This window comes from Poecilia reticulata, linkage group LG10 (genome assembly GCF_000633615.1).
Source record: "Poecilia reticulata strain Guanapo linkage group LG10, Guppy_female_1.0+MT, whole genome shotgun sequence".
NCBI classification, from domain to species: domain Eukaryota; kingdom Metazoa; phylum Chordata; class Actinopteri; order Cyprinodontiformes; family Poeciliidae; genus Poecilia; species Poecilia reticulata.
In genome coordinates this window covers 31,480,566-31,494,597 of record NC_024340.1, presented here as the reverse complement: position 1 = coordinate 31,494,597, position 14,032 = coordinate 31,480,566, and the positions used below count along the sequence as shown (strand labels likewise).

The window sequence follows — 14,032 nt, the reverse complement described above, 5'->3', positions numbered from 1 at the left end:
ACCCGACCCCGGATAAGCGGAAGAAAATGGATGGATGGATGGATGGAACTTTGTTTTCATGTTGGTTCCTTCACGTCAGATGAACCCGGATCAGAGCAGCAGATCCAGGTTGATCACCTGCAGCCGGAAGTGACCCAGTTCTGATTGTTTTAACGTGATGTGACCTGTATCTGATCTTTTCATGGCAGTGTGAACAGCTCAGGTCGGATTCTTTCAGATTGTGACCCATATCCGATACGTATCCGATTCAAATGCGACCATAACGACCAGGCTGCATTCATCCGAACTGAACGTCACTGATTCTCAACAAATCTCACTAAACTGCTCCTGAAACGCAGAATAGTGAAGAAAAACAACAACCATGACGGATTATATGAGGATTAAGTTGTTAATTTGCTGCTTTGGTTGGACAACAACTTCAAATATATAAGCTAAGCTACACCGTTAGCCTCCATGTTTACTTCCGCAAACACAGAGCTCTTCTTCTTCTTCTTCTCATGGCGGATGGCAGAACGCTGACGCTATAGCGCCCTCTACTGCGCATGCGGGACACTTTCAGGTCGTTTGCCCGTTCAGACTGCAGAACTCATACAGGTCGCATTTACTGGCTGTGTGAACCGGCAAAAAACTCTGAATTGGGTCACTTCAGGCTGCGGTGTGAACGCAGCCGAACTCCCAGCTGCCGCCTTCGTTCTGCTCAGTCAGCCGCCATGTTGGATCTTCAGCAGAAATCGCTGCAGCTGCTTGGGAAAAGCTTCAGCTTTGACTTTTCTCCAGGTTTCTGTCGGAGACGTTGAGGTTTTTACTGAGTTGGATGTGAAAAGGATGTTTTGCTCACATCTGTATGATATTAAACTGAACAGAACTAAACAGCGAATATAATGTTTTTATTATTATACAACCTGTTAAACGTCTCTGGTTGTGAAATATTTCACTGCAGGAGTCGAAGTTGTTGCACTGCAAAAACACAAAATCCTACCAAGTATTTTTGTTCAGTTTCTACTGCAAATATCTTTGTACATTTGAAATAAAAATAATTTTTCAGCAAAACGTAAAGGGAATGAAAGGTGTTGGCAGTGTGGTACCGAGGGACATTATTATAATTAAACATTTAATTCTGTCATTTTGTTTTACTCCTCATGTTTTCAAACCGTTTGAAGTTCAGCAGAGCCTCACACTCAACATTAACATTCTCTGTTTTCACTCAAAGCTTTGCGTTAAATTAAGAAATTTGCATTTGATCTCCAGAAAAATGTCTTCAACAGATCAGTTGATCCCGGATCTTCGCTGTCAAACTGAAAGTTTTATCTGGAGACAGTTGTTCTGACACTCTGCAAGCATTTTTCTCAAACTGCAGCCAGATGTGAAAACCAGCTCTGAAAAGCCGACATGACAAAAACGTCAAAGGTCGAATCAGGTTTTCACAGATTCCTCGCTGAAAAAGAGACGAAAACTAAAAGCAAATGAAAAGTAGAAACTCTGCAGCTTCCATCAAACCCACGTTTTTCTGTTTCTCCCCTCCAGGACTGTTTGTTCCAGTCGGATGTGTTCCTCTGTTTCTTGGCAAAATAAAATGCAAAGGAATGTTTCGGTGAGCAGATGCTGCAGAGGTTTTAAACATCACGTGTTCAAATGAGAAAAACAAGTTAAAGGAGCCGCTCTGTCCCAACAAACAAATCTGAAGCGGCGGAAGAAGAAGAAGAAGAAGATAAAGAGGAGGAAGAGGAGGAAGAGGAAGAAGAAGAAGAAGAAGAGGAAGAGGAAGAAGAAGAAGAAGAAGAAGAAGAAGAAGAAACTCCGACCTGCTGCAGAAACACGTCAACAACCTCCGAGCGAAAGATTTCAAAAGTATTCACACCCCTGGGTGTTTACGGGTTTTGTTACGTTTCATTTACAGCAGCGACGTTCAAAATAATCTAAAAATCAAGCAAATAAAAGTAAATTGAATAGATTTTTTTTGTAAATAAAAACACAGTGATGTAGAAATGTGAGGAGAAAGGAAAATGATGTTTTTTTAAAAACATTTCTAATAAATGTTCCAGTTTTCTTTCTTCCATCGGCCGTGTCTTTATTTAGAGTTTTACATGCTGGTGACGCTCGGCTGTATTTACCAGTAACTTTAAATGACCTGAAACACAGAAGCTGTTTTTATAAAAGCCAGCAGACGCTTTGTGAGTTACAGAAATGTTTTTTTAGATATGTACTGAAACTGTCGGCATGTTGTGAGTTTCATGAGGCAGATCAGCTGTAAAAAGATCGATCTCCTCCACCGCCTCCAGTTCTAACTGGAAACAACCAATCAGAGCCAGGGGGCGGGTCTTAGCGCTGTCAATCACTTTCTCAAACTACGCTGCAGCTAGCAAAGCCTGTTGTGAATGCTAAGGCTAGTTAGCATAGCCACCGATGACAGACAGCAGGAAAACGGTTTTCCTGTAGCAGTAAGTTGTTAGCACATTTAGCCGTGAGTACATGAGTGTGATTGACAGCGTTAAGCCCCGCCTCCTGGCTCTGATTGATTGTTTTTGGTGCATTTCTTCAGAAGGGAGCTCAGGGAGGAGGAGATCGATCTGCTCACAGATCATCTGTCTCACAAACGTTACAACATGGTGACAGTTTTAACAAATAGGTAAAAAATATTTTCTTTATAAAAGTGACAAACTGCAGAATAAAAACGAAGAGTTTGGCTGCAGGATGCAGCAGCGAATCTGATCATTTCTGAACACTAGTTAGTTCATGGAGGAACATCAAGGAGGGAAACGGGCTGAAGTCCAAACGTCCAGCCAGCTGGACACCGAGGAAACGTTTCACCGCTCAACGACTTCTAGGTTTATACTAAAACCCTTTTTTAGTATGAAGTTGAACATTCAGACTACGCTGCTGAGATTTTGCAAAAACACAAAGTTTTTATTATTTCATCTATCTGATAAAATCCAAATTAAAAAGTCAGTTTTTGTGGCTGCAACTTAACAAAATGAAAAAGACGAAACATTTATGGAGCCCGGCTGAACGGGGAAAACGAGGCGTCTGCAGCTGGAAACGGGGTTAACAGAATCAGGCCCAAACACTCAGACTGATCCTGATGAAACAAACATCTGACCAACGGTCCTCCTGCTAGCAGGACATAAACGCTGCTGAGCTTTTCCAGGTGAAACCAGCAGCACTTCCTGCCTTCCTCCTCCTTCTTCTGCAGATCTAAAGAGGTTCTGCTCCGACTGGCTCCTCCCCCTTTCTGAGGCGCGTCGAGCTGCACATGTTTTCTGTCCGGCAGAGAATCAAACCAAACATCCATCCATCCATTTTCTTGCAGCCTTGTCCCTCAGTGGGGTCAGGAGGTGCTGGTGCCTCTCCAGCTAACGTTCCGGGCGAGAGGCGGGGTCACCCGGACAGGTCGCCAGTCTGTCACAGGGCAACACAGAGACACACAACCATGCACACACACTCTCACACCTAGGGGCAATTTGGAGAGACCAATTAACCTGACAGTCATGTTTTTGGACTGTGGGAGGAAACCGGAGTACCTGGAGAAAACCCACCATGCACAGGGAGAACATGGAGACTCCATGCAGAAAGACCGCAGGCCGGGAATCGAACCCAGAACCTTCTTGCTGCAAGGCAACAGCTCTACCAACTGCACCACTGTGCAGCCCCCATTTCTGTCTAGTTTCTAGTGCAAATATCCTAGTATACTTGAAATAGGACAGAATTAACTTACAATCCTGGTTCCTCAGTGGGTCAGGAGGAGCTGCTGCCTCCAGCTAAGGTTCTGGGCGAGAGGCGGGGTCACCTGGACGGGTCACCTGGACGGGTCACCTGTCTGTCGCAGGGCAACACAAACTACACACTCTCACACACACACACCTAGGGGCAATTTAGACAGACCAATTAACCTGACAGTCATGTTTTTGGACAGTGGGAGGAAACCGGAGTACCTGGAGAAAACCCACCATGCACAGGGAGAACATGGAGACTCCATGCAGAAAGACCGCAGGCCGGGAATCGAACCCAGAACCTTCTTGCTGCAAGGCAGCAGCTCTACCAACTGCACCACTGTGCAGCCCTCAAACCAAACAAACATGTCAAAAAGTGTAAAAAAGTCTGTTTAAACCCAACAGACTCAACATTTTGTTACTTCAGTCTAAACTAAGAGGGAAAGTAAATCACGGCTGAAAAACCAAGAAGAACAGAGTTTAATTTATGTTACGTTTTTTATTAGCCGTTTCCATTATTTTACACTTTTAACGAGTTTTGTGTCCCAAACCAAAACAAAGTCGAGGATAATGGTGAAAACAGAAGAGAAATCATCCAGGTGATTTATAAAGCTGGCCTGCATTTTATTTCAGAGCTTCAGGATAAAGGGGGCCGACTCCAACGCCTCTCTGCTCTCCCTTAATCTGGATTATTGTTCCAGATTGAGGCGTCCTGAAGACTCTAATCTGATCGATCGGCTCTGAAAGTCCAAATGTTTTACCAAAGACTCATTTAACTACAGTTAGACTTCGTGACCCACAGACAGGCCTGATGATCCTTGTTTGGATCGTCATCGGGATCCTGGACCTGCTGAAACCCACATTTCACATGTTTGTGAAGCAAAATGAAAACTAGCATCTCCCTGTTGGTCTGTTACATGAAACCCAGATAAACTAGAAGGTTGTGGATTTGACAAGGACTGAGGGTTGAATATATCTGAAACATTAAATTAATCTAATTATTTTTATTTGATTACAGAGCAGCAACAGGATGTGATGAAAGCGGAGACTAAAGTCTAAGAGTGCACTCCCTCTGATTTAATCAAACTCCAGTCTGTCTGCCTAGTCAAAGTCCGGTTCGGTTGGTGAGGTGTGAACGCTAACTGACCTCTGACCTCTGGTCCTCCAAACCTCGGTCTGGGTTTGGTTTGAATGTGAACGCGAAGCGGACCGGAGACCGCTCCCGAAGCAGGAAGGGGACAACAGCACAGGGCATTCTGGGTAAATACAACCAAAGCTAACGTGTTAGCCTAGCGCTAGCAGCAGAAATGGCTCCTGGTCTTTAGCCTAAAGAGAAATCCTCCAACTGCAGCACATTGCATTCTGGGTAAATCCAACCAAAGCTAACCTGTTAGCCTAGCGCTAGCAGCAGAAATGGCTCCTGGTCTTTAGCCTAAAGAGAAATCCTCCAACTGCTAAAATCCTCCATCTTGTTTCCATCTGGTGAAGAAGGAAGTTGCTCTCAGTGTCTTCAGAGGTTTTTGTGTCGTTTCCTTCAGTGGTTCTTGGTGCAGCGCCCCCACAGGCCAGGAGGGGAACAGGTTGCTCAGAGGGTTCGGTTGAACCAATGTTTCCGTTTTGGCCTCAAATCGAACCGAGTCGCTCAGACTGTCAGGCGTTAATCAGAACTCGTCTATCAGGCTACAAGAGACGGACTCTGACCTCCTGCTGACCTCCTGCTGACCCTGAGCACACAGCTGAGAGCGCAGCATCCTGGCTGAAACACGCAGGCAGCGTGTGTTTCAGCCGCAGCTTCAGTTCACCGATATGAACCCAGACATGAAGTTCAGGCCGGCTCCACGTCTGCTGAAGGCCTGAGGGGGAAACTAAGTCTGAACAAACACAGGAGACGTACATGGAGTCTAAAAACTCCCGTTTCTTGTCATTTCCACTTTCTCGTTTGCTTTTTGCATCAATAAAAGCTGCCAACACACACACACCAACACACCTAATGACTGCTTTGTGTCCTCGTTTTACGGCGAGCGAGCGCTCACACCCGGCCCAGAGCGCTTTGTACCCTCATTATGGAGCCGTTAGACTCAGGCTACTTGGGATTGCAGACACGGGCCAGGCAGATGTCCTCTGGCCCTGCATACCTAACACACACACACACACACACATACATGCATATGTGTGTGTGCACTTCCTGTGTGTGACCTGGTTCTTGTTACCTGGTGTCAGGTGGGTGTTTTACAGGAAAACAGGAGCTTTATGTGCTTCACGTGAAGAGATGGAAACACAACCAGCAGGGAGAAAAACTTGTTTTTCTGAAACAGAAGAAGGAAGCAGAGACACATTACTGATCTAGTATTACAGATCTGTGTGGAGTGATCGCTCCCGTTTCATAAAACGTCTTTTCCTCGACTCCTGTCAGGTTACGAGCAGAAAAATCAATATGTTTGATATTTAGGGTAATATCTGGTAGATAAACTCAAAGATGCAATTAAATGTGAAGTGGAAGCAAAATAATATTTGGTGTTTAGTTTCAGCTAAACTGAGGTTTAAAGCTTCAAAACACTGAATAATGATGTTCACATCATTTCACATGGAATAAATGAGGACTGGCATAATTTATTCCTCGCCAAAAACTGTACTGTATATAAAAATGTAAAGTCTTTTCTGCTGTTTATTGTTGAGAACTTACATTTCTCTATATTTCTACTGATATTAAACTATATGTTCAAACATGTTTCATTTATGTTTGTGCTCTTTTATTTTGCACAAGTCTTAATAATAATACATTATATTTGTATCATACATGCTGGTTTAGTTCATTCCTTTTGTGTTTATTCTTGTCTTCTGTTATTTTGTGCATTTAGATTTAGTTTCCTTAAATTAGCTTTTTGCTAATTTAGCTTCCTGATTGAGGATCTGATGCAAGGACTGAAAACTTCAGTTTTCCATCTAATCTGACTGAGCTGGACACGTTTTACAGAGAATAATTACAATCTGCACAAATTCAAAGGTGCTTTTGCAAAGTTCTGACTCAAATTCACACCGCACCTTTCAGATTTTTACTGAGCGAAAAATATTTACTGCGTCCATGTCCGGCTCTGCAGTATTTTGTGTTGGACTGAACTCCTCCCTGTGCTGCAGGTGAAGTGCGCAGCGGGCGGCTCTGGAGGTTCTCTGTGAAATGAGCCGCCTCAGGCTGTTCAGGCCTCACTGGAATCAGACAGGACCGCATGCGGCGCACAAGATGGCAGGATTCCTGTCTGAGCCTCACTTTGAAAAGGATTTTTCAACTTTGATTGTTTTACTGCCTTTCAAGAGTCACATGAATGCATCAAAAAGTAAAACGTGCTGTTTGTAACCCATCCATCCATTTTCTTGCACCCTTGTCCCTCAGTGGGGTCGGGAGGTGCTGCTGCCTCTCCAGCTAACGTTCTGGGCGAGAGGCGGGGTCACCTGTACAGGTCGCCAGGGCAACACAGAGACACACAGGACACACAACCATGCACACACTCACACCTAGGGGCAATTTAGAGAGGCCAATTGACCTGACAGTCATGTTTCTGGACATGTGGGAGGAAACCGGAGTACCTGGAGAAAACCCACCATGCACAGGGAGAACATGGAGACTCCATGCAGAAAGACCGGGGCCGGGAATCAAACCCAGAACCTTCTTGCTGCAAGGCAACAGCTCTACCAACTGCGCCACTGTGCAGCCCTGCTGTTTGTAACGTTACAGTCAAAACCCAATAATTTGTTTTTTTTATAAAGACATTTATAAAAAAAACATTTTTATTTTTAGTCATATTTTCTCCATGTTATTCTTTCATAACAGTTTCGACTCGATTAGCTAAATGTTTAGCACAAAACTAAATATTTAGCGCCAATTAATTTACTTGGAAGCTAAATGTTTATTTTGGAGGTAGATGCTTACCCTGAAGTTTAACATTTACCTCAGGGCTAAATATTTAGCTCAAAGTTAAATATTTAAGTAAAATTTACTTGTCAATAAGCAGAAGTGGCCAGCTAAAATAAAAACGGCATCTTCTGAACTTCTTTATAAACTCCTGCTTTCAAATCGCGTCTATTTTCTTTTCTTTAGTTTTTTTGTCCAACATTTCAGCTCCAACAGGCAACGAGTCGCTTTAAAGGCAACATGGACGTTTACCACTAGATCTACAGCAAGCAGCAGTCCACGTCCATTTTTAGCTCTGAGCTAGCTTAAGCTTTAGCTTGTTCGAGCTAAGTAAAGGTTCTGCTAGCTCTGAGCTAACTGAATGCTTTGAATGAAGCTAAGCTCGTAAACTAAGTAGTTAGCTTGCTAACAAACTAGTTTGGCGTTAAATATGTAGTTTATTTAATTTGCTTTGTTTTGTGAACCTCTTTATGAACTCCTGCTTTCAAAACGCTCCGTCTATTATCGTTTTTTCTTCTTTTCATGTCCAACATTTCAGATGAAACAATTAGTTGTTTTAAAGGCAACATGGACGTTTACCAATAGATCTACAGAAACGGTGATGCATCAAGTTTTTGTCTTGATAGTCCATTTCTCCTTTTCAACAAGTGAATTTTCATGTTAAATATTTAGCTCTGAGCTAGGTATGGAGCTAGCTTGTTCAAGCTAGGTAAATATTCTGCTGCTCTGCGTTAGCCGAGTAGTTTGAAGCTAAACATGTGAACTAAATTATTGAATCTTTGGCTGAACGATGGCATCCAACCACTCAACTTAACGGATACCTGGAGATCCGTCATGTTTGTACAGCAGCAGGTTCAGCTTCAGCTTCCTCTGATTTACCAAGACTCACATCCTCCTGCAGGCCGACTTCCTCTCCTCTGTGAAGATGAGAACAAAGATAGGACGGTGAATTAAAACCCACCCAGAGTCGGAGAGAAGCTGAAAGCGTGATGAGCATCAGTGCGTGCCGGGAAGGCGTGGGACAGCCGTGACGTACGTCAGTCGCCGCTCGCTGCTGTTCAGGACCAAAGAAAAGGCGTCTTTGTTCCCCATCCAACCCGAGCCACATGAAAGCGTCAGAGTGACTCAGTTTTCATGAAGATCCACATTCACTCGACGCACAGGAATTAAAACTGAGTCAACACGGAAACTGACTCTTTTGTGCTTCCTTCATTTATGTATTTTTATTCTTTCGTGACTCATGAGCAAACATGATTATGAACGTCACAAACGCTGCATTGTTGTTGAAACTCCTGTACACGTGACGCTCTGCCCCTCAAATTATGATTCAGTGGATTAGCTTGAAGAGTTCAGCAGACATGATGCCGGGATGTGAAGTGGAAACATAATGATCAAATGTCAGCTAAATTCAGCTTACAGTCACGTTTCAAATGATAAAAGTCTTAAACAGATGCTTTTACGGACTCGGGATGCACTCCACACTTTTAAGATTTTAATACATTAATCATCTAATGAGAAACTTCAGTGGGATTTTAAGTACTTACATTCTAGACTTTATTCTTTTTACGTTTGTAGAAAATGTTTAAATAATCCACCAGCATGTGCTGCATGAGTTTTCAGAGTATAAAACATTTACACACGTTTTTGGTCTTTTTCCCTTTAATTTTTCAAAAGTAATGATAAAAATTCAGCTTAAAGTCAGATTTCAAATGATAAAAGTCTCAAACAGGATTTTCACAGCTGAATACAAATTTGTATGCACTCCACACTTTTCAGATTATAATTTAACATTTTTAATTTGAAAACTTGCAGAATCCCAATAAAACACTGAATTTTATTTTACTGAATGAATCAACGCTTTGATGACACATTTTAAGTTGGACTTTTACAACAAATGCAGAGTTTTGATTTTTTTGTTGATTTCTAAACGTTTTGAACAAAGATTAACACAAATGATGTTTTCAAAAATTACATAAACTTGCAGTTAATTAAATGTATTCCCCAAACATTGCAGCACCCTAACATGTGCTGACAGTGGACTTTCTTCCAGAAATTGCTGTAATTTCCTGCAGATAATGTTTGTAAACTGTAAAGACTTTCGACCTCGCAGTGGAAAAACTCAGCAGCCTTTATAGAAGATGACTTGATGGATTTTCTCTTTTCAGACGAGCGCTGCTCTTTGAGGCAGATCTGGGAGGAACCTTTCAGAAAACATTCCTCTTCTGCCGGATAATCACAGGTTTGCTCAGGTGAATACTTGTGCAAACATGCAGTCATCATACCTGCTGAAAGCCCAAACTTCTTACCTGATCTGATTATTTTAAGTGTTTTTCTCCGGACGAGTCTTCCTGCCGGAGTGGGATTGTTGCAAAACAGAAAATTGCCTCCCTTGCAGCCTCTCAGGTAAAATATTTTGTCTGTGGCCGTTTCTGCTGAGTTCATCGCCAGCTTAAATAAAACATTTCAGGAAAATCATATGTTTGGGTTTAAAGATGCGCTGGAAGAAATGACTGGTTGCTCCAGCTGCTGGAGGGATTTATCGAAGGTTTCCAAACATAATCTGCAGGAAATTACTGCAATTTCTGGAAGATTTTCCACAGAAGATCCACAAGCCTTTCAATAATCCTCTGACTGAGACGAACTCGCTGCTAACTGGGCTTTTTACGCAGCTGTTGAGATATTTTATGTTTAAAACTGGAGCTGAAAGATTTTACAGGATGAACTTGGTCAGATTAAGATTATTAAACTCTTCATTTTCAGCACGTCTTCCTCTGCTGCGCTCCGGTTCCCTCAGGGGGGATTTACTGGATTTGGTTTTATCCTCTTTATTTTGTCCTCTCTTGTTTTTCACTCATGTTTTTACTTCATTTCTCTGAAAATATTTCACTCTGATTCTTTTTTTAGCGTCTGAATAACAAAAAATTAAAAAATTCATTGTTTTCCCAGATTTCTCAAATTGAAATCACAATATTTGATATATTTTATGTTATTGATCAACATAAAGTTGTAAATAAACGTGTAATAGAAGAAAAACTGAACATGCTGCTTAAGCCTCGTCCTCTCACATATCTGAAAAGTTTTATTTTTATACGTTTTAGCCTTTTGTCCACACAAAAACTCACTTTAACATCAAGAATGGTGTCGAAAAACTAAAGAGTTGCGTTTAAATGCAACTTCTGAGCCTCCGGGCGCCATGTTTAATTCCTAACAGGAAGTCATGGTAGTTTTGACGCATTCTGATTGGCTGGTTGAGGTTTCCGCTTGGCGCTGCACTGCCCCCTACAGGTCTGAATGTTTAAAACAACGCAGCGGGGCGGATTAGTTCCGATGAAAACGTCTCTGAAACCGATGGAATAATTACGTTGAATTTCCACAACACTGATATTAAAACTGCCAGGAATATTTTATAAATTCTATTGTCATTAGTTTGTGGAAAATAATTTTTTTTAAATCGCAAAACTTTCAAACATCAACACAAATCTTTTCACAAATGTTTGTTATTCGTCTTTATTTGAAAACCTTAAAAAATAATTAAAGTGGATTCTTCAATAATAACCTTTATTTTAGGAGATGTTTTATAAAATATGATAAGCTCTCTTGTCAAAAGGTCGAGCGCTTCAGTTTCAGTTTGAAGATTTATTAATTATTTAAACTTGGAACAACCGATAAAAACAAATCTGTAAATTATACTTTTCAAAAACGGACTACAACGATAAAAATGTGGTGTATAAACGAGATGTTATCATTTATATTCAGCTGAAATCAGATGCAGAAATGCTTTGCGCTCAAAGCAACAGAGGAAACAATTTGATGGAATTTGATGGAACAATGGAACATGGAGATAAGAGAACAAAAGCAGAGAAATGATGAAACATCTCGTGCAACAAGATCCATCCATCCATTTTCTTTCACCCTTGTCCCTCAGTGGGGTTGGGAGSGTTGCTGSTGCCTCTCCAGCTAACGTTTTGGGTGAGAGGCGGGGTCACCTGGACAGGTCACCAGTCTGTCGCAGGGCAACACAGAGACACACAACCATGCACACACACACACACACACTCACACTCACACCTAGGGGCAATTTGGAGAGGCCAATTAACCTGACAGTCATGTTTTTGGACTGTGGGAGGAAACCGGAGTACCTGGAGAAAACCCACCATGCACAGGGAGAACATGGAGACTCCATGCAGAAAGACCGGGGCCGGGAATTGAACCTAGAACCTTCTTGCTGCAAGGCAACAGCTCTACCAACTGCACCACTGTGCATCCCGTGCAACAACATGATCGCTGTAATTACATCAGATTAGTTTGATCATTTAAACCAGAGAATGGCTTCTTCACAAAAACATCCAACACACCCAAACAGCAGCAGCAGCTAGCAAATCAGCTGCTGGCGTCCATCTGGAAAAATCACCTCAGATTCATCAACGTCTGCATATTTCTGCTTTCAACTTCGATGGGAATAAACCCTGAGAACCAGCTGGGCTTAAAGAGACAGGCTCACATTCCTGTTAGATTAAAAGAAATGCTTTGCAGCTCAGGTTTGCTGGACTCGGTCATCCCTCCGGTTATCAGTAGCAACAAACTTGTTGCTCATGTTAAAATAAAACTGCCTGGAAGCACATTTCCTGTCCCACTAAACAACCCAGAAACAGACGAAGAGGGAAATCCATCATTCCTCAACGTAGGAGGCGGCATGTTCCTATCAAACGTTTCTCTTTTTGGATACCTAGGAGAGAATCATGGACAGCTGCCATGTTTAATGTTTGTCCAGTTTTTCTGTCCAAACATGGTCAGATATCTGTAAAATAATGGAAAACAAGATACTTGTTGCTATTAAATAATCTTGGTTTAAGAAGTGTTCATCCACACAGAACTGCTGAATTACAGCGTTGTTTTAAACATGCCAAACCCATAGGGGGCAGTGCAGCGCTGAGCTAAAACCTGTCAGCCAATCAGAACCCTTAAAACCTCCACCACTTCCTGTTAGAAACCCAATATGGTGCCGGGATGTTTAGAGGTTTAAATGCAGTGTTAGAATATGAAGTCACTGGGAATCTTGTTAAATCAAACATGGCGGCTGAACGGCATTGAGCCGCCATGTTGGGGAGGGACAGATCTGATCTCTGTCTTTGAAACTCAACGTATTGAAGCAGCTGGGCGTATAAAAGAAACAAGTAAAAAGTGCCTGAACAAACAAAAATCAGCCTTTTTCTGGTAGCAGCCATCTTTCATTCTCTGCATGATCAAGCACACAGGGCCGGCCAAAGCATTTCTGGGCCCTAAGCAGATTTTAATAAGGGCCCCTCATACCAACAAGTCAACACCAGACACTTTATCATTCCTAAGAGTGTAACTATCATTAGCATAATTTGTAATTATCATGGCTGTTTATTTTAATGTTACAGGAGCAGCAAACTACAAAAATATTTGGATTCTGAAAGGCAGAATGGGATTTATGTGAATTTTAAATATTTGAAAGTAACATCAGCTAATAAGCACAAAATTTACAGTAAACAAGCTGATCAGTCTGATATCTTAACTATGAAAATAATATAGAAATTGTGTGTAATAGAATTTAGTTTGTAATGTTATTTTTAATATAAATATTCTCATATTGGCTTGGTGCTCTAGGAGGCCCCCTGGTGGTGTGGGGGCTCCTTGCAGCCGCCTAACATGCAGTGGCGGAGCTAGACTTTTAAAGTTGGGGGGCCAAGGGGGGGCCAGGACTACCTCTGGGGGGGCAAAATTTTAAATGTGTGTGTGCACATATATATAATTTTAAAAAATAACCAAACTGAATATTTGGTTAGTTTTTAAGCCCCTCTGTCATTTGACATGTTATAATTACCACCTTTGACTGGTGCACATGGAGACATGATAGACTTTACGCTAAGAGTTCATCACAGAGGAAACTAAAATCAATCAAATAAAAGATCCTTTCTGAATATCATCTCATGGACACTGAACTAAATGCGTCTTTCTGACCGGGAGCTGACAGCGTGTTGAAGAGTTATGGACACCTTGGTTAGGAAGCTCTGTTKKGACAGGTAATTTGACAGGTAAMAATAYTTCGGGTCGGACCAGAATTATTTRCCTGATGGTGGTTCGGGCTTCTAATGAGTTTACATTTAATGAGTTTGCAGCACACAGAGAAAAGCTAAAGAGAATGTGATCTACTTATTGTAGTTTATGTAGAGGAATAACAGCTGACTGTTGAGAGAGTAAAGAAATTAAAGTGCAGATCCGTTAGGCAGAAACAAGCGCAGTGCGCTGGGCAATAAATGCGCTTAAATGCTTCACCGTTACGCTCCAATTAATCACACATGAGATGACAAACGCCAAATATACAATACATAGTTACACTGCTTATGTTAATGGTGTTTTAAAAACAAAACCAGTAAAAACTTAACCTAGTTAA

General features: G+C 41.8%; 1 long non-coding RNA gene across 1 annotated transcript in view; it reads right to left on the bottom strand.

The window, feature by feature from the left end:
- Positions 1–5,226: 5,226 nt before the first annotated feature.
- LOC108166667 (uncharacterized) overlaps positions 5,227–14,032 on the bottom strand; it is an 18,315-nt gene continuing 9,509 nt past the window's right edge. The window contains exons 2-3 of the long non-coding RNA XR_001777033.1: positions 8,436–8,531; positions 5,227–6,013 (exon numbers count right to left, since the gene is read on the bottom strand). This is a non-coding gene — a long non-coding RNA (uncharacterized LOC108166667). The remainder of the gene's footprint in view (positions 6,014–8,435; positions 8,532–14,032) is intronic.